The sequence below is a fragment of the Halichoerus grypus genome, chromosome 5 (genome assembly GCF_964656455.1).
Source record: "Halichoerus grypus chromosome 5, mHalGry1.hap1.1, whole genome shotgun sequence".
NCBI classification, from domain to species: Eukaryota; Metazoa; Chordata; class Mammalia; order Carnivora; family Phocidae; genus Halichoerus; species Halichoerus grypus.
This window is the reverse complement of record NC_135716.1, coordinates 38,635,138-38,662,307: the sequence shown is the minus strand read 5'-3', so window position 1 is coordinate 38,662,307 and position 27,170 is coordinate 38,635,138. Positions and strand designations below refer to the sequence as shown.

At 42.3% G+C, this 27,170-nt stretch overlaps 1 long non-coding RNA gene across 1 annotated transcript; it reads left to right on the top strand.

Moving 5' to 3' along the window:
• The first annotated feature begins 12 nt into the window (after positions 1-12).
• Positions 13-21,663, top strand: LOC118555966 (uncharacterized). Its single transcript, XR_004927241.2, has 3 exons — positions 13-392; positions 1,135-1,178; positions 21,308-21,663. It is a non-coding gene; the product is annotated as an uncharacterized LOC118555966 (long non-coding RNA).
• Positions 21,664-27,170: the final 5,507 nt, after the last annotated feature.

Here is a 27,170-nt window from a genome sequence, read left to right as displayed (position 1 = left end):
CGTCGCGCGAGGACGGGCTGCGCGCGGCGATTGGCTCCGCCGCCGCAGCTGCGCAGGAGCGGACCCTCACAGACCACCCCCCCTCCTACATCGCCCCCTGCCTCGCTTTGTCTGGTGGAGGCGGGTGTGCTTTCCTTTCGTTGCTTCCGGTTGGTCTCGGCGTGCCCGCTGGGTCTCGTGGAACGCGTCTCGTTTCTCTCACACGAGACAACATGACGACAGCCATCACGTCCATCCCCCCATCATCTCCTTTCTAAACGAAACCTCTTCAGTTCCTTAATTACTTCTAGTGACATTTACCACGATGAAACTGCCATTGACCCCTCTGTTTTCTCTTTGAAAGCCTTTGCTGAGGGATTTGCCATGGTGCCCGAACTGCAGAGAATGTAAAGGTGGGTACCATGGGGTCAGGCCACAACGCGATCTGATAGGTGGTGGGATGTTACTAGTGATTATAAAAATAATAACCAGTATTTTGTGAGCATCATTATGCACCAGGTGCCTGACTACATGCTTTACATGCATCCTCTCAATAAATGAGGGAAGTGTTGTTGTCATTCCCACTTTCCAGATGAGAAAACTGTGACTCCAGGACCCCAAGGAATATTCCTGAGATGACACAGTAAGGGATAGAAGCACAATTCAAACCCAGGCCTATCTTGACTCACAACCCGTGCTTTATATTCATGAGTGGCTAGTCCTCCCAGGCCTGCACCGCTGCAGATTACTGCACTAGCTCTTAAGAAGGCCAGCCTTGCCTGTCAAACAGTCATTAGCAGGGCATTCTCTCTTCTACCTGGGAGCATAACCCAGATCCTCTGGCTGCCTCAGGCCTAGTTTACAGGGCTGGGCTTTCACTCAAGGCATAGGACCAGGAGTGAAGGCCACAAGTCAGAACTTCTGTAACTGGAGTAAGATAGGAATGTGGTCAGAGCCTCCATAGGCAGTGAGGAGGCCCTAGAAACTTCTTAGACTCTGCATGGAAACAGCCAGACAACCTATCTCTTGTTCTCGGAGGGAGTTCTAGACCATGCTCTTACTAGCCAAGTGATAGGACCTTGAAATAGTGAGTCTAGTGGTGAGACCATGACCGATAGGAAAGTGAACAAATACCTTTTGAGGTTGTCCTTTCAGGCTCACAAGGAACAAGAAGGCCCTTGCACCCAGCTAATGGAGAGGTAAGTTCCAGAGCCCCTGGGAACTCAACACCTCTTTATTCTTACTTGTCAATGTGTAACTGTAGACTGGCAGCCTGGCATCACCTGGAAGCTTGCTAAAAATGGAGAATTTCAGGCCCTGCCCCAGACCTACTAAATCAGAATTTGAATTTTAGGAAGATCTCAGTTTATTTGTATCCACATTAAAGTTGAAGTATAGGACACTGGGGAAAAGAGAAATTATTTTGATACAAGCAGGCTTTGCTTTAAGCCAGCCCAGTGCAAGTGACTGCTGACTTTCTCGAAGCCTCTACAGTCCTGCAAGGCTCTGTATGATGTAGCAAGTTCCCTCTTGCCACTACCCAACTTACCTCTCTGACCTCATCCTCTTGTCTCTCCCACCCCCTTCCTACTCTACTGGTCTCTTTGCTATTCTTCAAACTCATTAGGTAAGCTCTTGCTTCAGGGCCTTTGCACTGGCTCTTCCTTCTGCCTTAAATACTCTTCCCCTACTTGGGGTTGGTCATCTTGGCTGGCTCCCTTCACACTTTGCTTAAGTGTAACCTTCACAGTGACCATCCTGTTTAAAATTGCCACCCATCCCATTCCCTCTTACCCTGCACTACTCCTTCTTTATCCCTTAGCACTTATTGCCTTCCAACACACTACCAATTATTGATTCTGTATATTTTTTAACGGTCTGTCCTCTCCAGAATGTCAACTCCATGAGGGCAGGTATCTTTCTTTTGTTCATATGGGCCTACAACAGTGTCTTATCCTAACGAAAAGCACTCATTAATTGTTGAGTGAAAGAACCAACCCAAGTAGAGTTTTAAAAAATGGGTTTATAAATTGATTGTCTGGAATTCAGAATACCCCTGTTTTCCCCCCAGAAGCAGTTTTATAGGTGAAGGTTATATACTCAGATCAACATATGAAAACTTATTAAGCTCGTAACTTAGGCACAGAATTATCTTTTGATACGAGCACCAGTCAGGGACAGAAAGTAGGGGAAAATCTAGAGTGATAAATTTAAAAATTAAGTTAGGGGATGGTGCGCCTTGCTGGTAGAGCATATGACTCTTGATCTTAGGGTTGTGAGTTCAGGCCCCACATTGGACTTGGGACCTACTTAAAATTAAAAATTAATTAATAAATAAAGGCATTCCTCTTTATAAAAAATTAAATTAGGGGAATTAATATTTTATTTAAAAGGGATTAATCCAAAGATTACCTTAAATTCTTTTTGAAGGCCCTTTCATAACCACTTCTTCCCAAGGCCTTCCATGAACATCCCAGACCATGGGAAGTAGTCCTGTCCTTGATCTCACAGAGAAGTTGTTAACTGTAATATTTATCTGGCAATCAGATAGGCAGTTTTGTGCCAGTCCTTGTACAGAATTACCTCTTAAACTGGATAATTACAGTCTGGAATTGTCTGCAAATATCAGAAAAAACTTAAAAATCAGCTGAAGCAGTCACTGTCCCTCTGCAAACTGCAGAAATTGGTGGGCTGGCCTGCTTTTCAGAGCACTCACAGCTCAACCAACTTCTGTTGTCAAGAGCCTTAATCCAGCATCAGTAGCCGTGTCCTTTACTGCTCACACATGGTTAAACCACTGCAAGATTAATATAGGCTGGGCCACTGCAAACGTTGTTTATTATACAATGTGCCTTGAGCCTGTTTTCATCATGTCAGAGAGATAAGCATCAGGTGAAGGGAAACAAATGTGAGACTAACATTTTATATAAAGATATAAAAGGGTGACCTGGTCCAGGTCACCCAGCCCATATGGCTTCTATATTTAAGAGGCTGGTCTGTGCAGCTGAACTGAACTCTTGATTTTCTTCTCAGATATTAGTATTTCACTTTATATAAGACTATAGCTTGAGTTCCCAACTAGATAGTAAACCATATAAGGGTAAAGACTGTGTCTCTTTTCTCCCCCAAAGCAGCTAGTATGGGCCTTGCATATACTAATAATGTTACTGAAAGTTCACATTTATCTTGTATTTTATACAATGCCATGTTCTAATTTACTTAATACCCACAACCACCTCATGGGGCAGGTGCAGTTATTGCTCCCACCTTAGAGATGAGGTTATTGCTATACGGAAAATTTCAGTACCATGCCCAAGGTCACACAGCTAATTAATGGTTTTAGCCCAGGCAATCAGATTCCAGCACCCATGCTCTTAACCACTATTCCATGATACAAAATTATCATTTGAGAGATTGAAATATCAAACTCTTTCTAGTGGGTAAAATACCTTTCAATGTTCAAAAATTATATGTATTTATAAAATTATACATATGCATGCATATACATACACATTCTTACACATGCAAACATAATATATATATCAGTCAGGAATCATTTTTCAATGAGGTATATACCTGGTGTGGCGATACTCAACATAAGTGAGTTTCATTTCAACAGTCCATGTTGGGAATAAAACATCTCCATTTGCACAGCATTTGTCCTGAGCATTCTGTGAATATTATGAAAGAAATATAAGTTTACTATCGTGAACTCAGAAATCTGGGAATTTTTACCTTTTCCCAATAATTAGGGGATTAAATCCATGATAATATAAGCATTTAATTGATTCTTTTGAATGTGATGATATTTCATCATTTGCAAATTTTATTAAAAATTCATAAAAATGCTTTTCAAAATGTTAAAGTAACTAATGTTCCTTTTGTTCCATAAAAATTGTACTTTCTCCATTCCTTTTAAGGTCTGTTTTCCTTGAATCATAGAAATTAACTAGCTGGGAAAAAGACATTCCAGTGATCCAACCTATTCCCCCACCAAGAGACTAACATTCCCCACAGTTTCTCTGGTAGAACTTTAAGATCCCAGACTTGACATTTTTAGCCACAGGGTTTTGTCTTTCCCCAAGGAGATAGTATGAGGCTCTTAAATGGCAGTAAATCTTGCTTACTGTATGGAATTTTGCCAACTAACCCTCCCAGGTTATGGAGGATCATGGAAGAGAAGGGAGTGACATAGGGAATATTATCAAAGCCAAGAGGGAGAGAAAAATCTGCCTCTTATGGTAAATTTCAAAAACTATTTAAAGTTAATATTGTTAGACATGTGCCTAGATTCTTTCCAATTCCTCCCCAAAGAGCAAAATTTTATACTAGACCACCTAAGTCATTCAGTTCATATCATATAAGTAGCTGTAAAATATTTTAAAATATTGACAGATGTATTCTTACTTCTTGGCATTTCCTTTTTACCCTAGAACATTTTCACCATTAAAATTAGATCTTTAAGCGAATAGCGGCTTTTATCCCAGAGAGGGAAAGGTACCAAAGAACCTAGCAAAAGCTGAATTCAGCAAGTCAAATTCTTCACTTTGAATTTCAAAATAGGCTCTTGAGAGGGGAAGATACAATGGTATTGAAAAAGAAAAAAAAAATTTTGGCACTTCAAAAGCAAATCCTGGAGCACTAAATGCATAGAGTTTATAACATAAAACATAAGGAGGAAGAACATGTGATGATGTATAAAGCATATCTCCACCACACAAAGAGGCAGTGAGAGCCTTTTCTGAGCTGGGCTTAAGGATCTTGGGGAACATTTAGAGAGTGTATAGCTGGTGCAGTATCTCTTGAGAAAAGGATTCTCACAGTTACCCCTCCAAGGATCAAAACCCTTGGGGAGTTGGTAGAGACCATCCTCCTGGAAAAGACAGACATCTCAGAGTGGGGAGGACTAGCTCCCAAATTGAAAACTGAAACCCAGACAAGAAATCCTCTGAGGACGTCTTTCATCGCAGGGCAGCCAAGAGAGTAGAAAAGTTTGTACAGAGTGTTAACTTTAAAAATAAAACCGTCAGTTATTTTACAAGCAAAAAAAAAAAAAAGGGTTTATTCAGGAATAGCAGAGAATTGTAATTCAGAACGTGCAAGCTATAGCAAATCTATAGGCAAGTTCAGAGAACAAAGGAGAGGAAGGCTCTTCCATAGAGGAAAGGGGGAATTTGGGAGAGGCTGTTACAAACAAAAGTCCATTAGAATAAACTGAGAGTTCGAAGTATGGTGGCTTTTCACTGGCTGAGTTGTGACTGTCTCTCATTGGCTGGCTGTTGCTGGGCAAGAAGAAAACCTTCCTCCTGCTTGGGTAATAAAGCAGCTAAAGCAGTATGGACTTGCAAGGTGTGAGTCTTCCTGTTGGGGTTGCAATTGTCAACAAGTGGTAGGGCGTAAGAGCTCCCCTTCTGGCCTCCTGACTTTATCTTATACAAGGTTTCCTTTTTTAAAAAAAGATTTTATTTATTTATGAGAGAGAGAGAGAACAAGCAGCAGGGAGGGGCAGAGGGAGAGGGAGAAGCAGGATCCCCCCTGAGCAGTGAGCCCCATGTGGGGCATGATCCCAGGACCCCAGAATCATGACCTGAGCCTAAGGCAGATGCTTAATCAACTGAGCTACCCAGATGCCCCACAAGGTTTCTTTTTATTTTCACAAGGTTAAGCATTGCCAAAGGCATTTCTGAAATGGCCTGTCCCACCCTCCAGCCACCCTACTCTCAATCTCTCACAGCCCCAGAATAGAGTGCAAGAGCAATCCTACATTTCCCCGTGTTTAGTAGAGAGAGGTGTGGAGCTTCGTGAAGAGCATTTGGGGAATTTGAATGGACTTTCTATTGTTGGCAAAGAAGGTGCAGAGTAAAGGATTTGATGACTAGAGACCACGAGGGGCACGCTTCTTCAGTGGACACAATGGGAGTAGAGGCAGATTTCAAAGACCAGGCAGGTCCAGCTAAGCCTCAGCAGACACCAGCAAAGACTGAAGATAAGATTCACACCAGACCCTTCTCCATCAATGACAGGATGAAGAAGCCTTAGCCCTGGAGAGATGAGAAAAGGAACAGGGAATGTCCTACATGATTAAGTATTTACATAAAAGAAACAGAAATTTTAAATGTAAAGTTACCAAGTCACTTGAATTGCCATGTTTAAGTTATCTGAAGTTTATAAGTTGCTGCAACCATGAAAATTCATACTCAATACAGTAGTATTAACTAGTCCAGACCCAGGATCTAATGGGCTTAGTCATGCAACTCCAAAGCTGGAGAAACTTAAGAGATAGCATTTTAAAGCTCCTTAGAAAATAAGTGACATTGATAGTTTTAGAAAATAACAGAAGGTATTAAAAGAAGGCCTCATAAGACGTGGTTGTGATTATAAAAATTAGGAAATCCATGAAACTCCAATCACCAAATGAGCACTTTCACTACAAGTTAGGGAAGGCCCCTAAAGCAAAACTAAGTGCTGTCCAAGAAAGTCTCTCATTAATTGGTTATGGGTTGAATTTAGAACTGTGGGTGCACCCCATTTATTGCAATTATTACTTTTAATATGTGATGTAGTAATTTATCACACACTTGAACTTTTCCCTAGTTGGGCTACGTAGGCAAGCTTTTGTCTCCAACCAGGAAAGAAGCTCCATGAGTTGCAAACGCCAAACTTGCCTTATATGTAAGCTGCACAGTGCCTTCTCCTGGAATTACCCCACAGCCATTCCTGTACCAAACCACCCTCAATTACCAAACCCAAACAAGCTGTCCTCAATCAACACCACCCCATGTTGTCCAGTGCAGAGAAGAGTACGATGCAAAGTCTCTCTCTTTTTGTGCACTCAGGAATGTTTTGTTCATATCACACCCATAATTTTTTAAATCTTCACTATCCCCTTTCCTGTATATACACACAGACACACTTTTAACATCCTTACTCCTTCTTCTTTCCCAACAACATATAGTACAGAAAGGTTCTAGAAAAGGAAGTGAGGTTGGTAGATTTTCACTTGGGAGATAAACTGGGAAGAAAATATCCCAACAGGACTTGGATATGAATCTTGGCATATCCCAGAAAAAAGTCGTTGACAAAGGGCAACATGAAAAACAGAAACTGGAATTCCCTCCACTTCATACAATCTAAGATCCTGCGTGGTTTACACTAGGTTCTGAGATTGAAGAAGGCCAGGATTTCACGGAGGATGACCAGAGCCTGCATGCAGGTAGAGTCCCTGGGATGGAGGTGGGGAGAGGATCCTCTCATATCACCCAGCACATCTCAGACACCAGTAACTATGGTAGTGAGAGAAACCAATTAGAAGACCCCTTCCCATTTCAACAAACAAGCCATAAATCTTCATGAAGCTAGGAATTTACATCAAAGACCTGGGGGAAATGAACAAAGATTAAATTGAATTTTAAATTAATGGGCAAGCATTGTGTGGGTAAAATGTTCAATTATATGTTGCAATCAACTAGCACCCATAAGCATGGGGTTTCATTGTTCCATTTCATTTTACCCAAGCTAATTTAACTGAAGATACTCCTTGTCTTCTGGAATGCCCATTTTGGTTATTCATTCTGTATTTGTGTAATATCTGATAGCAATAAGACATTTTAAAAAGCACTTAAAAATTAATAGTTAAAAAAAAGAACAAAGGAAAATTAAGGTCTAGGAAATTAAGAAAAAAACAAACAGAATGAAGTATCCAAATGTGTCCCTTTCCACTATGTCTCCTGTACTTGCTGGAGGCTGACCGTGGATTTGATTCTGGTCTTTAACCCACCAGTGCAAAGAGAGAAATCAGATGTGGTATAACCTTTATAATGTTGACAGTGTTTTAAAACACACACACACACGCAACAGCAACAAAACGATAAAACAGGTTCTCAGAGAAAACACATGTATTCCCAATAGTGAATCCAGAAAGGAATGTCAGGAGTGAAAGCCCCAGTACCATGCTGATGCTGAATCCAGCACCACGGACATATCCTATAGCACCAAACGGGCTGGCGAGCAGGACAGAGAGGCACTTGGTAAAAGTTCCGTGGTGGTTCAGGTCCAAAGCGATAGTGGCTTCATCCAAGGAAATAGAGTTTGTAGAATTTAGAGGAGAAAGTGGACATACATCCTGAAGTCAGCCTCTGTGCATTGAGCCTTTTCCAGCTGACTTTGTGCTTAGAGCCTGGGTATTGTCTGTGGGAGGTGGCATCACGTGAGGAATGGACTAGTGAATTTCATTCTGTCTCCTGCTACCAAGTGGGCACAAAGAGCCATGCCCTCCCCTTCCATTTCATCATCGATTTCTCTGTCTCCATCACTTTCCTTCCTTTGCTCCCCCAACACATTGGTGTGTTTAGAGAAACCATTCCAGTTACTTTTAAAAACGATTTTCCCCGCTTCACGTCCACTCCCATTCACACACAAAGTTGAGTCCTTGGGGATGTAAGCTGTGTTTGCCTCTCAGAGTGACTCTGTACCTCAGTTTCCTCATAGTGTGAGAAGTGGTTATTCCGGTCAGGGTTCAGGTGTAGGACCAGGCAGGTGGTGTAAGAGAATGAAGCAGGCCCAGGGCATGTCCACAGGGAACTAAAGAATGGGTTATGCCCTTTCTCAGGCTGGCAGTTGGCCACTTAACTCCGGCTGATTGTAGCCATGGAGAAATCTGCATTTTTTGTGTGTGTGAAATTTCTTAAAGATCCTATGAGAACCAAACAAAATAATTCTGCTTGTAGACTCCACTTTTGAACCCCTACTCTACACCCTTATTTTTTTTAAACTAAGTTTTTAAATGAAATCATGAATGAATGTCTGGAAATTTGAATTCCTCCAAAGAAGAGAGATTTTCATGGCTGTCACCCAAGAGAAACTTTTGAAAATAAAGAGCGGTCATATGATCCCAGGTTGGACTCTACCCCGTGTTGTTAAGGCAAGCCAGGAGTCGATGGCAACTAGAGGACAGCTGCTACTCAAGATGGACACAAGTGAGGGGTTAGATTCTTATCAAGCAAGATTTTTTTTTTCCATTTTGAACTTCCAAGAGGATGATCATTATTTTTAATTGGCTTTATTTTTTCATGCATAGAACCCCATGCTCCTCTGATTTCTTAACGCATGTAACTTAGACTCCCAAAATATTTTCATCTTCCTACAACATGAAGGCTTTGCAAGACCGGCTCAGAGACACATCCATGTTGCTCGCTTCCCCCGGCAGCTGCATCTACAAATCTTCCCTGGGCAACTAACACACTTCTGACATAAATGGTAGACTTAAGTGACTAACTATGCCCCTCTGGATCCTTTTTTTCCCATCCCCTTCTTAATACCCACACAATTGATCAGGTGGGCCATATGGCCTCTCTGATTCACACATTAAGACAATTAGGACACCAGCCAGTGAATTGCTCAAGCTGGCATTTTCATAACTAAAACAAGAAAAGCCTAACACTTTATCTTCCCCAGGAAAAGCCAACTCCATCTGGTCTTGGGTATGATTCAGATACTAATTCATATAATATCTAGCTAAAAATGGGTATAACCCTATTTAGACAAAAATAGTGAATGAAAGTCAATTATGTGGCAGTAAGTTTCCACTGCAGAATCCAGGCTGAAATGTAATAGTAAAAAATCTAACATGAGGAGAGTGAGTATACTGTATGTACTAAGATTTTACACACATTCCGAGAGGGAGATGCTGCTCATTGGAGAGCAACCAGACCACCCTTCTGTAGGACCAGATATCAGAAAGAAGGGCAGTTTGGAGATGGGGGAGGGGAGTAACTCACAGCTAGGACCTCTAAAGTGATGGGGGGACACTTAGAAGTACAAGGCCGGGTATCAAGAAAGCTCAAAGGCTTATTTTCTGGCACTGGAACTTATAGAGAATACCCCTTCCATACTGCAACCCTATTTTAATAGTAGAAAATAACTAAAACAAATCAGCATGTTGTGGTTGAGGAGATTCTGGAAAGTTGTCTACTCCCAACCTGGACTCTGTGAATTGGGAGCCAATGAGAAGCAAAAAAAAGTAGCAGTCTGAGCACAGAATTATTGTTTTATTTAGAACAGAAAGAATATTTACCATGGTGTGGCTAGAGCTATGAACTGTAGTTGGAGGGATCAGGAAATTTACACTTCCCACGTGACTCATTCTCCCACCCCAGGCAGGAGCAGTGAAGGAACCAAGAACCCCTGAAGCAGAGAGAGTCCTGGAAATGATAGTACACTGAGCACGCTTCTTGCAAAAGGTTTGCAAGCATAAGGGAGACCCCCTGATGCACCTGCACAGCCTACCCACTCTAGAGGGTTGAGCTGAAATTTTTGAAAAGTGCCTGTGGGAAAGAGATGACAAATATTCCTCTTCTCTCTTGTCTGCCATCACTAAAACCAATAAAAAGGAAAACAGAATGGAGGTTCCTAAAAAATTAAAAATAGCACTACCCTACAATCCAGTAATCACACTATTGGATATTTACCCCCAAAATACAAAAACACTAATTCAAAGGGATACATGCACCCCTGTGTTTATTGCAGCACTATTTACAATAGGCAAACTATGGAAGCGACCCAAGTGCCCACTGATGGATGAATGGATGAAGATGATGTGGCATATATATACAATGGAATATTATTCAGCCATAAAAAAGAATGAATTCTTGCCATTTGCAACAACATGGATGGAGCTAGAGAGTATTATGCTAAGCAAAATAAGTCCAAGAAAGACAAATACCATATGATTTCACTTATATGTGGAATTTAAGAAATAAATGAACAAAGGAAAAAAAAGAGAAACCAAGAAACAGACTCTTAACTATAGAGAACAAAATAATGGCTCCCAGAGGGGAGGTGGATGGGGGGATGGGTGAAATAGATGATGGGGATTAAGGAGTGCACTTATCATGATGATCACTGAGTAATATATAGAATTGTTGAATCACTACATTGTACACCTGAAACTAATATAACACTGTATGTTAACTATACTTGAATTAAAAAAAGAAAAAGAAAAAATTAGGAAGTAAAAAAAAGTATCTAAAAGAAACAAACAACAACAATCACTTCTCCCTGTTTATGATCAAACAAGATTTCAGCAACAAATGATGTTAAAAAAAATTACTACCATATGCCTCATGTATTACTTTAGTAAATGAATTCTTTCATCAAGAGAGTTTATATGACATTCTCTTGATGATGAAAGAATTCATCTGCTAGAAGAGAATTCTGGAAAAAGTCATGGAAAAAGTCATGTTAAGAATCATGCTGGCATAATTCAGGTTTATCTAAGGACCTTCTGGCCTTAATTTTAGCATTTAGTAGTGACTGGAAAATATTACAAGCAACCCCCCCCCCCAAACTACACACAGTGAACAAAGTATAACATGTCATTTTAAAATTATAATAGAAAATTCCTTTTATGATTTGAAACTATGTATCTGGGATTCGTAGGGTGGGATCATGTGAGATGGGGGAGGGAATTGGCAAGAAAGGATGGCCATAGGCATGGGACCTAATTTATGAGTCAGCATGCATTGGCATCTAAAGAAATTCCACCCAAACCTTTACGATATTGGACTCAGGAAAATGAGACTACCTGTTGACAAGAAGCAGCAATGCTGAAACAACAGAAAAAGGAATTGGGCCTGACTTCGTTTCCTATTGATGCTGTAACAAATTACCATACATTTAGTGGCTTAACAAAACATAAATCTATTATTTTACAGTTCTGTAGGTCAAAAGTCCAAATGGTCACAGTGGACTAAAATCCAGGTCTGCGTTCCTAATGGAGGCCATAGAAAAGAATCCATCCTAATGGCTTCCCCATCTTCTGGAGGCTGTCTGCATTCCTTGGCTCTTCCAGCCAGTAACTAAAACACTCCTAACTCTGCTTCCATTCTCACATTTCCTTCTCTCACTGACTCATCAGCCTCCCTCTTTTACTTATAAAGCCCCTTGTGATTGCATCAGTCCTACCTGGATTATTTGGGATAAATTCCCATCTCTAAAATCCTTCCCTTAATCACATTTGCAAAGTCCCTTTTGCTATATAGGGTAACATATTGACAGGTTGGGGATTGAGATTTGGACACTGGTTGGGGGCCATTATTCTTCCTACATCGAGCCATAAATACTGAGTATTATTTTTAAAAATTAAGTGTTAAAAGAAGATTTATGACTAATTATCCTGCTTCGTAATTGTTCATCTCTTTCATATACACCCATATTTTTATTCCTGTGCCCTAAATACGTTTTATAATAATAATAATAAGTAACATGTATCAAGTGTTTTCTAAGTACTGGGTACTGTGCTAAGCAATTTACTTGTATTTTTGTATTTAATCCTTTCAACAACCCAGTGAGGTAAGTGAAATTATCGTCCCCATTTCATGAATGAGAAAATGGAGGTTTTGAGAGGTTAAGTGATTTGTCTTAGGTTATACAGCTGAAATTCAGAGCTAGGTCTCTCTGGCCCCTAACCCACAAGAAACAATTCAACTAGAATGAGGCTTACAACAGCAAAGGTCTGTTTCTTGTTCAAACTCCACATCTACCACATGTCTGTCTTGGGTCTGCTGCCTCTCCACATCCTTGTCATTCTGAGACCCAGGCTGAAAAAGCAGCCCCTATTTGAGATATTGCCCTTTGTTAGAAGAGAGAAAAGTGAGATGGTAGAACTTCATATGGACTTTGAGTGTTATCTTGGTGGTGACATGCATCACTTCTCCTCACATTTCATTGGCCAAAGCAAATCAGTGACTGAGCTGAACATGCATGTAGCCAGGAGGTCTTAACCTATCACTAAGTAGAGCAGCAAATATTTGGAAAGAATAATATGATGTATAACAGCTTCAAGTATGGTGCTATACCATTCATTGAGGATGAGAGGAAAAGTAAATCATTTGTCCCCAGAACCAAGATGACTCGGAACTTCCCTTAGTGGCACAGCTCTTGTCTCTAGGCCAGCTGGACTCCTGGGTCTCCGTATAAGAAGTCACCTGTATGGAGGGATGTTCTCTGATACTGAAATGTTCCTTCACCCACATGCTTAGAGTATCTCACACTGCACCGCTGGAGAGAAAATTGTGTGGGGAGAGCTGTATGGTGCTAGGAGCTATGAATGATTCCTCAGGGAATTTCTCCCAACTAGTAAGACTCTAGATGGATGTAGACCTCCCTCAAAGCAGCAGATGAGAAAGAGTGGGGGGATCTCCAAAAGTCCTCTCTAGTCCAGAAACTTCTAGGATTCTAATCCAGATGAAGAATACTCTTCTCTGAGTCTTTAGGACTCAAGGATTGGGAGTGATAATTACATTTTATACAGTGGTCCTCAAACTGTGCTTTAAGGAGCCCTCAAGGTCCAATAAAGTTGTCTCAGAAATGACTAGACAGAGGGACACACACCACACTCTGGGCTTGCCACACAAGCTAGGGCTAGGAGCAGAAATGGGGCTTTCAGTAATGAGACTCAAGGTGGAAGAAGAGAGAGGAGAGTTCTTTTGATACAATACACAGAAAATCTGCTAAGAGAGGCTCCATTCAGTAGTCCGGAAGATCCGTATGCCAAGGGTTTGTTTCACGTGAGGTCATAAATAGTTCTGTCCCATGCCTACTCTACCTGGCCCCTTCAGAGAGGATGGAGCTGAATGCCTGGCATCCCAGCAGGAAGCTAAGGAGAAGAGGGTACTAGAAAGGAGGAGAGGGTGGAGGGAGTTAGACTGGGCCAGGGAAGGAATAAGGAAGAGAGAGCATCAATAGAGGGGCTTGTTCTCTGTGCCACTGAGAGGGGAAGCCATGTGGCTAAGCTACAGGACTCTCAAGGTGAGGATGCTTGAGTGGTGGAGAGGCACACCTCCGCCATCCCCCCTGCCTCTGAGCTCTGTGGGACCCAGTGTGCCCTGGATGAGCTGCCAGTTACGCTGTTTCCCAGAACACTGTTATTACCGCTTCCTTGCACCATGATCTTGAACACACATACATAAAAGACTTCCACTTAAGATTTAGTTTGAACTAAAAAAAAAAAAAAAAACTTGAAACCTCACAATTTACCCCATCTTTTAATGTCATGAAGAGGGCATAGGATCCCAGATGAAAAGGCTTGCCTAGGGTCATGAAAAGAAGCAGGAGAAAGTTGGAACCAGAACCAGGACTCTGGCTCCCAGTCCAGTGTCCCTCCCCGACAGCTCCATAACCCCCAATTCTGGACTGTCATCTTTGGTGCTCACAGCCCCATCACTTAGGGGTGATAGCCGTTTGCTTTCACTGGGTAACCTCGCTTCCAGTTCACTTATGGAGGAGAATGAGTAATTTGGATTGTGCTGCAGCACCATGGTGCTTTGAAATGAATCAAACCCTCATCTTCCAGTGTTACTAGACTCATCTAAAAGCCACAGCGTCGGAGAGTGTGAGCCTCTGGCTTCGCCTGGATTGCCTTCCTCACTCACGCCGCTTGCTTTGGCCTCACCTCGCACTCCTTTGAAATGCCTCCCTGGTTTGTCAGGATGGTGCAGCCTGCCAGCTAGCTGCCAGTCGAATTTTTTTTGCAAGTTTGCCACGTTGCAGTGACAGGACTGTGTTGAGGCCCAGATGCTTCAGCATAAATAAATAGCACATCTGGGACCTGGAAGGAGTCCAGCTGCACGTTATAGAAAAATCTGGGGTGGAAACAGAGCCAAGCAATACACAGCTGGAAACTGTTGAGTTAGGAGTGAGGTGGAGAAGCAGTTGAAGAAGAAATGGAAAGGGAGGAAAAAAGATTAAACCAGGGATTTCTGCTGTCCGGGAGGCTCTGAATTATCATTGCTGAGAAACAGAGCTATGGATTATGCAACCGTTGAACTAAGAGCATCCTTACAAAAATGATAGTTTGTAATTGACCTCAAAGCAGAGGCTGAGCAGGGCTGGGAAGCTTGACTGTTGGATGTCTGGCTGCATCGGATGTGTCATTTCGGTCACCTCCTAGCTGTCTGAGTCTATAAATGGCCTCGTGATGAGCAGGGTGAAGGAGTTCAGCCCTGCACTGGTGAGAACCCCAGGGCTCCCTGCCCAGGATCCACCTGGCATTTGGGGAGCTTAGTGAGTTCCCAGGCTCCTGGGCAGCCTAAGCTGAACACGCCCGTTTCAAACACGCAGCGTATTAAAGGGGAGGCCAGGCAGGGGGAGGGGAGGGTGTACAGAGACATCACTCTCTCCCAGGCCCCAGGCCCAGGCAGATGATTCACCACGATGAGTCAGCAGTGGCTGCCGAGAGAGCAGCTAACACCCACACCCCCGGGCCAGAGACTAAAAGCTACAATGACATCACTGAACAGAGGAGAGGAAGTTTAAGTAAAGGGGAAATTAGGACAAGAAGAAGAGAGAGAAAAAAATCTGTTCTTCTTTCTCTTAATGGAAATCAAATGCATGGATTAACTTCTTAATGGATGGCTTGGTTTAATCTCCTGGATTAAAAATACCCCCAAATTAAGCCATCATTAAGAGATGCCAGAATGCAGGCTTTCTAAGCAAAGAACAGTACCACAGGGTAAAGCTTTTCTCAATCCTTTAGCCCCTCCCACCTCGTCCTTGTCTTGTGGCAGGTGATAGAAGGTGAATCCCGCTACCCTAGAGAGAATCACAGGCTCCTTCCAACCCACTTGGGGCTGAACCTTGATGGCTATAAGGTGCAGCCTTGTCATTTTTAAAGTAAAGCAGATGACTAAACGAAATGGGCCCCATGGCAACTCTTACACTTGGTTTGGTCGAGATACCAAGTTTTCTGCATTCACGGGGATCTGAAAGGATAAATGACTTTCTTTGGGTCTTAGGGAAAATTTTTAATTGGCAATAATTGCATTTTGAAGAACTCTTAAAATGATGGAATCATACACAAGGACTGATCTTGGATACTAATTCTTAGTTTGTGGTGTTCCCAGCATTCCAGTGGAGGTGGGAGCCATTCAACCTTCCCAATATCATTTATAGTGATTCTGAAATCTTTTAATAATACAGACTTAGGGAATATGGTTAGAAGTAGGTATGATTTGGTTATGGATTATGCATAATTTTAAAAGCTTTGTTCACTTATTCAAGAAATATTTATTGAGTACTTTCTAAGAACCATGCATTATACCAGAAGCTGGGGATAAGTGTTTGAATGAGACATAACCCCTGCCCTCAGGGAGCTTATAGTCTAGCAGCCAGAATTTCTGCAACCATTGTGACAAGGGAAACACAGCTATTAATTCTGTTCAAAATTAATTTCTTGGAGTACCAATCAATTCTAGTGTAAGAGAAAGGAAGGCTGCACAGCACTGATAATGTCCCATGCCTCCAAATAAAATGAGAATTGTATTTAAAAAAATCTTAACTTTGTGGGGCGCCTGGGTGGCTCAGTTGTTGAGCAACTGCCTTCGGCTCAGGTCATGGTCCCAGGGTCCTGGGATCGAGTCCCATATCGGGCTCTCTGCTCCGCGGGAGGCCTGCTTCTCCCTCTCCCACTCCCCCTTGCTTGTGTTCCCTCTCTCACTGTGTCTCTCTCAGTCAAATAAATAAATAAAATCTTTAAAAAAAAAAAAAATCTTAACTTTGTGGCATCTCAAGAACACAGAAGCAGCATAAAGAGAGGTGAGCCAGAATTCTTTAGTGCAGCTTAAAATCTCTTATAGGAAGACTCCAAACCAACATGGTGTTTTGGAGAAGAAGGTGCATTGGGGAGGTTGAATTCAATGGAAGGCATGTTCCCTCAAAGCATCTCATAATTCAAAGTTGGTACATTTCCATCCTGCCCGTGGATAGAGAGTTTGGGGGAGGAGGGGTGTGAGTGCTGTTTACCAGCTGGAGTGGCACTGCCATGGACAATAATAGAAACCCCATTTACAATGGGCCCTACTGCTGGTTTGAAATGATAGGATTCTTGGCTCAGTTTTCGGTTTAGTGTGGGGGTCCTCCAGGTCCTTCACCCTGCTCCCCACAGGAAGTCAATCTATATATACGACATCAACATGTCTCCTTGCCTTCTGGCTTCCAGCTAGGTTCTCTCAATAGGCAGCACCTGCAAGAAATCAGGGAAATGGAGGAGAGAGGTTAGGATATCGATTCCTAGGGATCCCACTCTGCTGGGCCACCACTGGTCAGCTGTGTCCCTCTCCTGAAGGCGCAAGTTGCTGTCCGGTGGCTCTCCCCATACAGCTGTCCTCCCGAGGGTTCAGGAACCGCTCACCCCCTTTGTCCCTGTAGGTCTGGATCAGGGATTGTACTACTCCTGGCAGTTTTCCTACACCCTGCCCACACCTCCTTTCATCTAATTTAAGTGTACCATCTATTTCCTGCTGGGAACATGACAAATAAGGGGAATTTATATTATTCCAAATGTTGAGTCTAAAGGGAGGCTTTATTATTATTTTCATATTACACGATTTCAAATTTGCTTAGCTCAAATTTGCATGAAAAAGTAATAAATTTCCAAAGATCCACAGGCCCATCGGCATCAGGAACAGGGTTGAAAATCAAGGTTTACAGCAACCTGCCTTAGATTTCCCTCTCTAGCTTAAACTATTATCCTTTATGACTTTGGGGACCTTCCTTTTCTGCTTTACTTTTAGCTTAAATAGTAGATGTTGGGTTGTTCAATAACAATTCCTTCTGCCTTAGCTTCATTAACTCTTTGGCAAAAGGATGAACAGGATTAACGGGCAATGCATTAAGGCAATCATCCCTCCGCCTTTCTAGTCACTGGAATTCCATTCCCAGGCAATGATAATCTCTGAAATATTCAAAAAGAGGCATGTGACATCTCTTCTTCTTCCACTGCATCAATGCCCAGGGTTTGATTTTTGTTTGGCTTGATTTAATAATTTCAGCCCCTCTCATTGGGTCACTGATTCAGCAGTAGACAGTTTGGCTGCCACTGCAGCTCAGCAAAGGCAAAGCAGACAGTTTGGCTGTGAGGCAAATGGGTGTCTGTCACCAAGAGCCATGCACACCTGCTGATTTACGGATACGACTCATCATTTCAGCATTTCTCACCTCCATCTGGAACTCCCTATTCATCCATTCACTCTTACCCATTTCCATTTCATCATTTGCAAGGAAACGCATTCTGGAAGCATCGCGGGAAAGGGAAGCCAACAATTTCCTGAGATTCATGTCCAGAGAATATGGATTTAAATGAAAAGGCAGGGATGGACAGTAACCCACCTTTTAGTGGGCAAATGATGAGAGTACTGCCTTCAGAATCAGATCTGGATTTTAATCCTCATTCCCCCTCCTACTACTTGTATAACATGGATTAATTGCTTAACCTTTCCAATTCTTACTTTGCTTCTCTGTAAACTGTAGATGTTATTAATACCTACCTCAGTGGCTATGGTGGAAATTAAATGAAATAATGGTAGTAGAGCTCTTAGGCTCCGGTTTGTCCTGAGTTTGTTAATAACATAAATTCTGGCCCTCACTTTATATTTCAAGGTTGCTAACATTGGTGACACTCCCAAAGGGTGGTAGATTTCAGTAATGAATATATCAAGAGGAATAGAAGCCATTGTTTCATAAGAATATTCCATCTTCCTGGGTTTAGATTAAAACAAAATAAAACAATCCCCCCCACACCACCAAAATGCTCAGTGAAATTATTACCAACCCAAAAGTTAAGAAGACAATTTAAGAGGCCTAATCTTGAAACAGTATATCTGGAAGCAAGTTTGCTCAGAAACTCAAGGAGGAACTGGATTGGTTGTCAAAATATGCTTCGGTCCTATTATCTAAATAGAAACAAAGAGAGAATGAAAGACAGATGAAAGCAGATGGGCTGCTTAAGCAGGAGGAAAAGAAATCTTTCCTTAGGAAAACATTTGGGGTTTTAGAGACAAGGTAGAGGGATATAAAGGGAATAGAAAGACACAGCCAGATCTAGCTGCTCCCAAAGAAAAGATTAGGAAGAAGAGCCAGCTGGAATGACCCCTCCCCTCCCCACACCTGCTAAGGGGTCTCAAGTTTAGGAAAGCATTGAAAGCCATCCTCTTCCAGCTCAAGGAAGAGAGTCCCTAATAAGAGCAACTGAAGAAACCACAGGCAGGAGACTGTGGCCAATCTGCCAGATAGTTACAGAAACTTTGGACAGATTTGAGAGGGGGAGATCCATCTAAAATACTTAAAAGAATTACTGGGTGGGTTTCTAGGTGGAACCATTATTGCAAGTGAAGATGCAGATAATACCTGTGATGGGAAAGAACGTGCCCAAAAAATCCATGGAAAGACCCAGTGAAGAGGACCTTTTAAAAAGAAGCAAAGCAGGACAAAAAATAGATGAAGCGCAGCCTCAGGTTATTGGTCTAATGGAACTATACCTCCTAGGTTGGATTATTCCACTCATGGGAGCGAAGATGGAAAACTTCATTTAGAACAGTGCATGCTGGAAAGATGCAGAAATCTTTGACCTCTCAGCTCTCAGCATGAGGAACTCCCAAGACCAAATGTAAATGGGCTATAGTAGAAAAAACAATCCTAAAATTTTAAGTTTTAATTGATTTCCTGGGAGACAGATACACCTTGAATTAGGTGCCTGGGGCTGCCACTGCTATAAATTTCTAAGTTTGACAAGAAAGAGGAACATTTCAATATCCAGTCTCTAAGGAAGCAAATGGCATTTCTGTGTGGATTTCACTCCCACCCAGCCATCCCAAGTATGGTGAATTAGTACCATATGTAACCTCTTTATGGAAGATGCCTCCAAACTGAGTTTCAGTTCACGGGTTGTGGATCACGGAAAAGTGCCCTGGATGGACTGGATGGCATGCTGGTAAAAGTGACTGAAAATTTCTCTGCCCTGTTTCTCGCAGTCTCTTCTATGCTCTCCATGACATCAAATATAGAGTTGTGGAGATATCATCTAGCCAGGGATACCTGTGCTGGACGATGGTAATTTCAATATGTTCCTCTAGAAAATGGCCATTTCTCTAGAAGAAAGTGATAAATGTTGGTGTTCTAAAAACTCTTTAGACTTATTAAACTAAGAGACTTTGGGATGGATGAATTCACTTCAGAGACACCAAAGGAACAATACTTGAAGGAACCGTACCTACATACAGCCCTGAAAATCCTTCCAACCCAGGCTGAGCCAAGTGTGCCTGAGCAGCGCAGCTCCAGCCATCATACTGAAAAGGCCCCAGCAAACTTAGGAAGCACATTTTGTCTCAGTGCCTTCCTGCTTTCCAGCTCCCCTCCCCAGTCCCTGTTCCCAGCCACTTTCTTCTGGCCCCTGGCTCCCTATGGCTCCCCCACTGCAGTGCCCCTCCCTTGTTCCTTCCCTCTGTCTTTCCCTCCCTCCATGCCAACTGGCCTTCTAGATCTGTGCTGTCCAATATGGTAGCCACATGTGGCTATTGGACACTTGAAATGTAGCTCCTCTGAATTGAGATTTGCTCTCAGATTAGAATACACACTGGATTTTGGAGACTTAGCATGAAAAAAATGTAGAATATCTCACTAAGAATTCTTATTTTGATTACTTATTTAAATGATACTTTTTAATATATTGGGTTAAATATATTAAAATTAATTTTACCTGTTTCTTTTACCTTTTTCAATGTGGCTACTAGAAATTTTTTAATTACTTATGTAGTTGACATTATGTTTCAAATACAAATCTAGTGCCCTGGGTCCCAAGCATCTCACTGCACCCTCTCCTGCTCCAGGTCTGCTAAAGCACCCAAACCAACCTAACTTTCCTTCTTCTGAATAAGCATAGATTTCAGTGTTCTTAGTTGGAGAATAATTTTATAAGTGAACCATCCTATTATGATGCTAATGGTTGACAATACTTAGTTTTGGCTCTCCACATATACTTATTAAACACCTACCATGTGTATAGATTGTACTTAAGCCAAGTGGGCATACTTGGAAGCATAAGAGAGCTCTGCTATCCAGCAGCTAACAACTGAGTTGGGTATCACCTTTGGATCAGAATAATCTGAAATGTTGACATATCTTTCCCTAAAGACATGAGTCACACAGGAATTCTAGGCACAATGGCAGAATAATGGAAACTATTTGTATCATGATTATAGAGGAAGTTTCATGGAGCCTTTCAGTTCCTACCACATATGTCCATGTACTTCTGGCCCACCACATTGTCAAGCATTTGAAGATTATTTTTTTCCTCTCTGACAAGAAATACAGCATATGTGTTTCTCTGGTGTAGGTAGCGTTGCGAAGAAAGGTAAATGACTCGAGCCAAGTTAGAAAATTTAAAACAAAATGTCAAAATACATTCTACTTATTTTCTTTTCTGTTTAAAGAGGAAGGAGTCTGGGGGCTCTGCCCTGACTGGTCCATCCTGTAACCTCTTCTCCATTTCTGCCCACAGGAAAAACAGAGCAAGACCAATCAAACAGGAGCCTCACTCAGAGAGAAGATACATCCTGAGGAAATGGCTCTTCCTTCTACTTCCTCCTTTCATTGAGGAAGCCAGTCATGATGGTCGAAGAAGCCAAGGATAATTTCGTTTATAAATTGTACACTTTGGCCACATGGTTTCTAGCACAAATTAAGGATGGGATTTAGCTTCAATTCTCTTTTTTTTGAATTTGATTATTTTAAAAGAAGAATGTTTTCCCTGAAGCATTTTGTATTTGTGGCCCAGACATTTTCTGCTCACTGCTGTGTACGGGGTTGCCTTTTGGATATAAATGTCCCTAATAGATCACAGTTCGGGACTTAAAATGTCCATGTTTATCCCAAAATGTTTATTTCCTTTATCCTTCTACAGACACTGTAGTCAATTTCTTTTCCTACCCTTTTTATCTCAAAGAAAACAAGTTTTATCATTTGAAAGTATCTTGTGCCATAAAACCAGATCAATATTAAAAGAAGGGTATAATCATATAATCAGTCTCAGACAAGAGATGCAGGATTTAGAGTGGAGAAAAATTAGATCTTCACAACCACCATTACAATTGCAAAGAACAAAGAAAGCAGAGTCCAGGCTTCAGTGTGGAAATCTTACCTATTGGGGTCTGCGCCCTGGGACTGGGCTTCATCCACAAGTAGAAAGGACTCTACTCCGTCTACCTTTAGCCGCTCTAGTTAAGTTTGAGTCCCAGGTTCTGATTAGAATAAATCGTTGATTTATTTTTCATGTCATGACAGACAACCTCAGCCCTGAGCCACACCACCCCCTCCACTTTCTCACGTCTCCTTGTTTTCATGGTCACACTCTTCTCTCTGCCTGACACGCTTCTCCTCACACCACCACCACCCTTCCCCCTTTCTCTCCACATCCATGCCTGCCAACCCACAAACCCTCATCTCCCTACTCAAGCAGCAGCCCCTCTGAGGAGACTTCCTTCACCAACCTTCCAACCACCCACACCCTGGCCCCAGGCAGACGGAAGTGCTCCATTGTGCTCCCTCCTATTGTCCTTTGTACAGACCCCACTGTAGCACTGCTCGCTGGCTTGATTATTATTTGCCTGTAGGTCTCCCTCCTCCCTGGGTGGGAAACCCTTGAGGTAAGAAATTGGATCTTGTTTAACATGGTATCAGTAGGGCCTAGCACAGCACCTGGAACTAGCAATACTCAGCCAATATTTTTTGAGTGAACAAATTCTCTTATGGGCTCAGGACAATGATGGGTCCCAAGGATGATTAGACAAAAATCCCTTCCTTATGGAGTCCAGCATATCGAGAAGGTATGCACACCTAGCTTCATGATGGAGTGGGTGATGGTTAAGGTCTATACTGGGAGGGGGAACACGGCAGGATTTCAGAGCAGGGAACCCCACTGGAATAACAGCCAGAGCACAGTGTGAATGTCCATTCATTCATTCAGTACATAGTTATTGTGGGCTGATGCTGACTTAGGGGCTGCAGACACATCAGAGAATAAAACAGACAAAACTTGGTGCACCCAGGTGACTCAGTTGGTTAAGCATCTGACTCTTGATCTCAGCTCAGGTCTTGATCTCAGGGTTGTGAGTTCAAGGCCTGTGTTGGGCTCCACACTGGGCGTGGAGCCTACTTAAAAAAAAACCTGACAAAATTCTTTGCCCTCATGAAACTTACTTTTATTGGAAGGAGACAGGCCAACAACTTCAAACAACCCCCAAGAAGGCACATGTTAGCCCCATAAAGGGAATAGAGATACTGAATTTTGTTAATTCACTTCTTTATGCTTCTTGTACGATAGTATGAGCCAGCTGGTACATTCAGCAAACAAACAAAAAACAAAAACCAAAAAAAAAGGAAGACCTGTTTGCAAATGCCTCTGTGAGGCAGACATTTGCAATTATCCTTGCATCATTCACATTCTCAAACAGCTATCTCCCGCTCCCCCTCTCCTTTGCTTCTCCAGTGAGTTGCCCAGGTGACCAGCCTGCCCAAGGTCAGTCCACAGGCAGTCATGGGGTTTGGGCTGCACAGTGGTCACTGGTCTTCATTTTCAGTGTCCAGGCTCTGTGGTGTTAATGAGTCAGGTGAGAAGTTGGGTGTCGTGTGACACCTGTGAGGCCTCCGGCTTCTTACTTCTTTCGACATATTTTTGAGCATCCTAGTGATCACTGCTGAGCGCACCACGGGAGATAAATAAATAAACCATTCACTCATTCAACAAATATTTAATGAGCACCTACTAGAGTGCAGGCAATAAGTTTGCCACTGGAGATCCAATGGTGAGCAAAACAGATGAGCTTGTAGTGTAGGAGGAGGGACAGATTACACAAGAAAACCCTCAACGGTAAATTCATCGCACAAATGATCTCCTTGGCCCTTGGGGAGCTCCAACAAGAAAAACTAGAATAAGAGGGGTCTCCCTCAATCTCCTCCTCTCCTCGAAAGTACACACCCCTCTTCATGTCTTTATAGCCTCTTCTCCCTTCACAGAAGACCCGCTGCATTCCCCCGCCCCACCAAAAGTTCAGTCCTTTGTGTCTCAGTCTCGGCCTCTTCTTTCTCTCTGAGGAGCGGTACCTTCCTCTAGCCTGAGTCTCCAATCCATAAGCCTTCCTCCCACTCAGCTGAGTTTCCCACAGTGTCCTTGGTAGCTGTGCTTCTCTGATTTTGATGCATAATAGAATTACCTGGGGCAGTTTTGATGGCCCTCATGGCTAGGACACTCCACAGACCAATTAAATCACACTCCCTGGGGCTGAGACACAGCAAATTCCAGTGTGCAGCCAAGTTTGAGAACCCATGATTAATACATCTGTCTCTGTTTCCTTACCTTCCATTCCTTCCCCTACCACAGCACAAGCCCATCTCTACCCCCACTGTTCCCCTGGGTATGAGTTCCTTTCTGTAAAACCCCCTGGATTTTTCTCAGTGTCTGTCTTACTTGACATTTAATTTGACACTCTTGCCCCTTCTCTTTTCTTGAAACAATCTTCCCTTTGCTTCCATTGTCCCATCTTCTCCTATTTCTCTGGTTGATGGCCCTTTGCCTCCTTTGTCCACTTTTTCTTACCTTTTCCTCTTTTTTGCTTCTGAAGTGTGGGTGTTTCCAGAGAAACATCTCCTCTCAGTCTGCACATTGTACACCCACTCACAAGGTTTCAACGGCATCTTTCTGCTAAGGACCCTCAGATCTGTCCAGGCGAGACCTCTCCTCTGAGCACTCGGCTTTAGTCCTACATATACAACTGCCAACTAGAAATCCCCACCTCTTTGTCCTTCAGAATTCTCAAATGTATATGTTCAAGTTGAATATATTATCACCCCCAACCCATCACACACATACCAGCTATTTCCCCCAGCCTCAGAACCACCTTATTAATTTCCTGTCTCAGTGGCAAAAACTTCCACCTGCCTAGACACCAACCAGAAACTCAAGAATTGGCCTTTCCACCTCCCTATGTCTTCTCCCCACATTCAATCAGCCTTCAAATCCTGTGAAGCCTGCCTTCCTATCATCTCCCAAACCTTCCCCCACTCTGCGTCCCCTTCACCACCACCCTTTCCATTTCTCATCAAGATTATCCTACGTGCTCTCTGTTTCATCCCAAACCCCCTCATCTGTGCCCCCTATGGCCATCAGAGTCATCTCTACAAAATGCAAATCTAAGAGATCTCTTCAGTGCCCCAGGGTTATTTCAGGATACAGTCAAGGTTTTTCTCATGGCACACAAAGTCCTACCTTTCTCTCCAGCGCCACCTCTTGCCAGAGCCATACTGAAATACTTGTGGTTCCCCAGATGTGCTACTGTCTGTCTGGCTCAGTGCCTTCTGTACCTCCCTCACCCACTTCTTTGTCTGGTTAAGTCTTATACACTCTTCAAGACTCAGCTCAGAACTTCCTTCAGGAAGACTCTTGTATCAATTTAGATGTTTTCAGCTTCACCTAACAAAATATCAAACTAGAGATTTCATACAGTATGATACAGAGGTTTATTATCCCCCTAGCAAGAAGTGCACAGCAGGCAGTTCCAGAGCTAGTTAATTTAGCAGCCTGGTGATGTCTGAGCTCTAGGCTGCCTTCTCTTTGTCTCGGCTTTCCCCATATGGTCTGAAACTGCGTGCCTTGACTCCAAACATCAGACCAACAGAAAACCACATCCAAAGGCAGAAAGAAATGACAGCCTCCCCCCGCAACATCTTTTTTTTATCAGAGACGAAAATCTTTCCCAGCAGACTTTCCCACTGGTCCCATTAGGCAGGTCTAGTTACCAGCTTACTCTAGAGCAATCCTTGGCAAAGGAAGAAGGACCACTATGGTTTACGTATGACTAGGGGGAAATCCCCTCTTCTGTGAATATGTTCTGCCTCATGTAGAGCAAAAGGTTCTATTGGCAAGGATGAATGGGGAAGATGGTGGCTGGATAGGCTATCAACGGTTTTAGCCATGGTTTCTCTCCCAGCATCCCTTGCTCACCACTCCCTCACCAGTGAATGAGGTGCCTTTCAAGTACTCTGTCATTGTGCTTTTCAAACTATCTTGTACTGTTGGTTTATTTCTCTGTCTCCTTACTCTGGCCTCCATACAGTTTATTCATCTTTGATTCTTCAATACCTAGCAAAGGCCTAGTGCATAGTCTCAATAAAAACTATTGTTCGAACGACTGAGTGATTGAATTAATTAGTGAAATGTTCAGGACACTTTCCACATAGTCTAAAACTGTGGTTGCATTAATGCTAATAATTTGACCCATCTATATAGTGATAGTTACCCATCTAAAGAGATTGACATATGACTACACAGTTTGTGGTATTTGCTCCATGAAATTTCTATCTTTTTATTGCTTTTGTGACTTAGTCCTATGGTTGATTATCCTCTGTAGCAGCAACCAAATGACCACTTTCTTCATTAAACAGAGTCAATGTCTCTGGTCTCTCAAAGGACCATGCTCATGTTGAGCCATTTTTTTTTTTCCTGTTGCTCCATTAATGTCTGCCAAGCCAGCATAAATCAGCACCATCTATCAGTGTCCCATCTTTGGAGTGGAACTTCAAAGGCAGGGTTTCCTTTTCTGGGTCAAGTTGACCTGTAACTTCCGTCTTCTTCATACTAACCCTCAGTCCATAAAACTGCATCATCTCTGCGAAGTGGTCAACAGCTTCTCATCCTTAGCAAATATTTACTGAGGGAATTATTGAATGAATCATTTAACTGACTTGCATGTAATCTTCAAAAACAGTCATAGCAGACAAGAGATCTTATTTAAAAGGTATCTGCCTCAGCTTAAACATCTTTAAAAATAACCAAATTAGCAGCTTTTATCAATGTTGACATTCTGTTCTCAAACTAATTACCCTGCTTATATGACTGACCTTATTAAGGGCTGTTGACACCTCCTTAAGTTATCTTTGGAAATCGAAATCAAACCCAAATACAATTATGATCTTGCCACGTTCAAAAACCATCATTTTGACGTGGCCAGAATTCCCTTTTGAATTTAAAAATCTAATTCAAACCCTTAAGTTGGAAAAAGAAGGGATGTAAATCAAATCAATAAATGAATAATGAATAAAAACAGCCATCGGTTAACTTAAGCATGGAAATAAAAAAGAAGTGTCAGCTGAAGCATGCACTGCTATTTTTCTAATATAGAATGAATATTAGCTGGTTGATGGAAATTTTGTTTTTGACAAGTATATGGACAGTGGTTCCTTAGCAAAAAGAACTGTAGAGCGCTGTCATGTCAATATCCCATGTGACAATAAGCATTATCCCTGTGGCAGAAACCATGGCCAGCATCCTAGAGGATCCCCTCAGAACAATCAAAACATCAAACAGAATG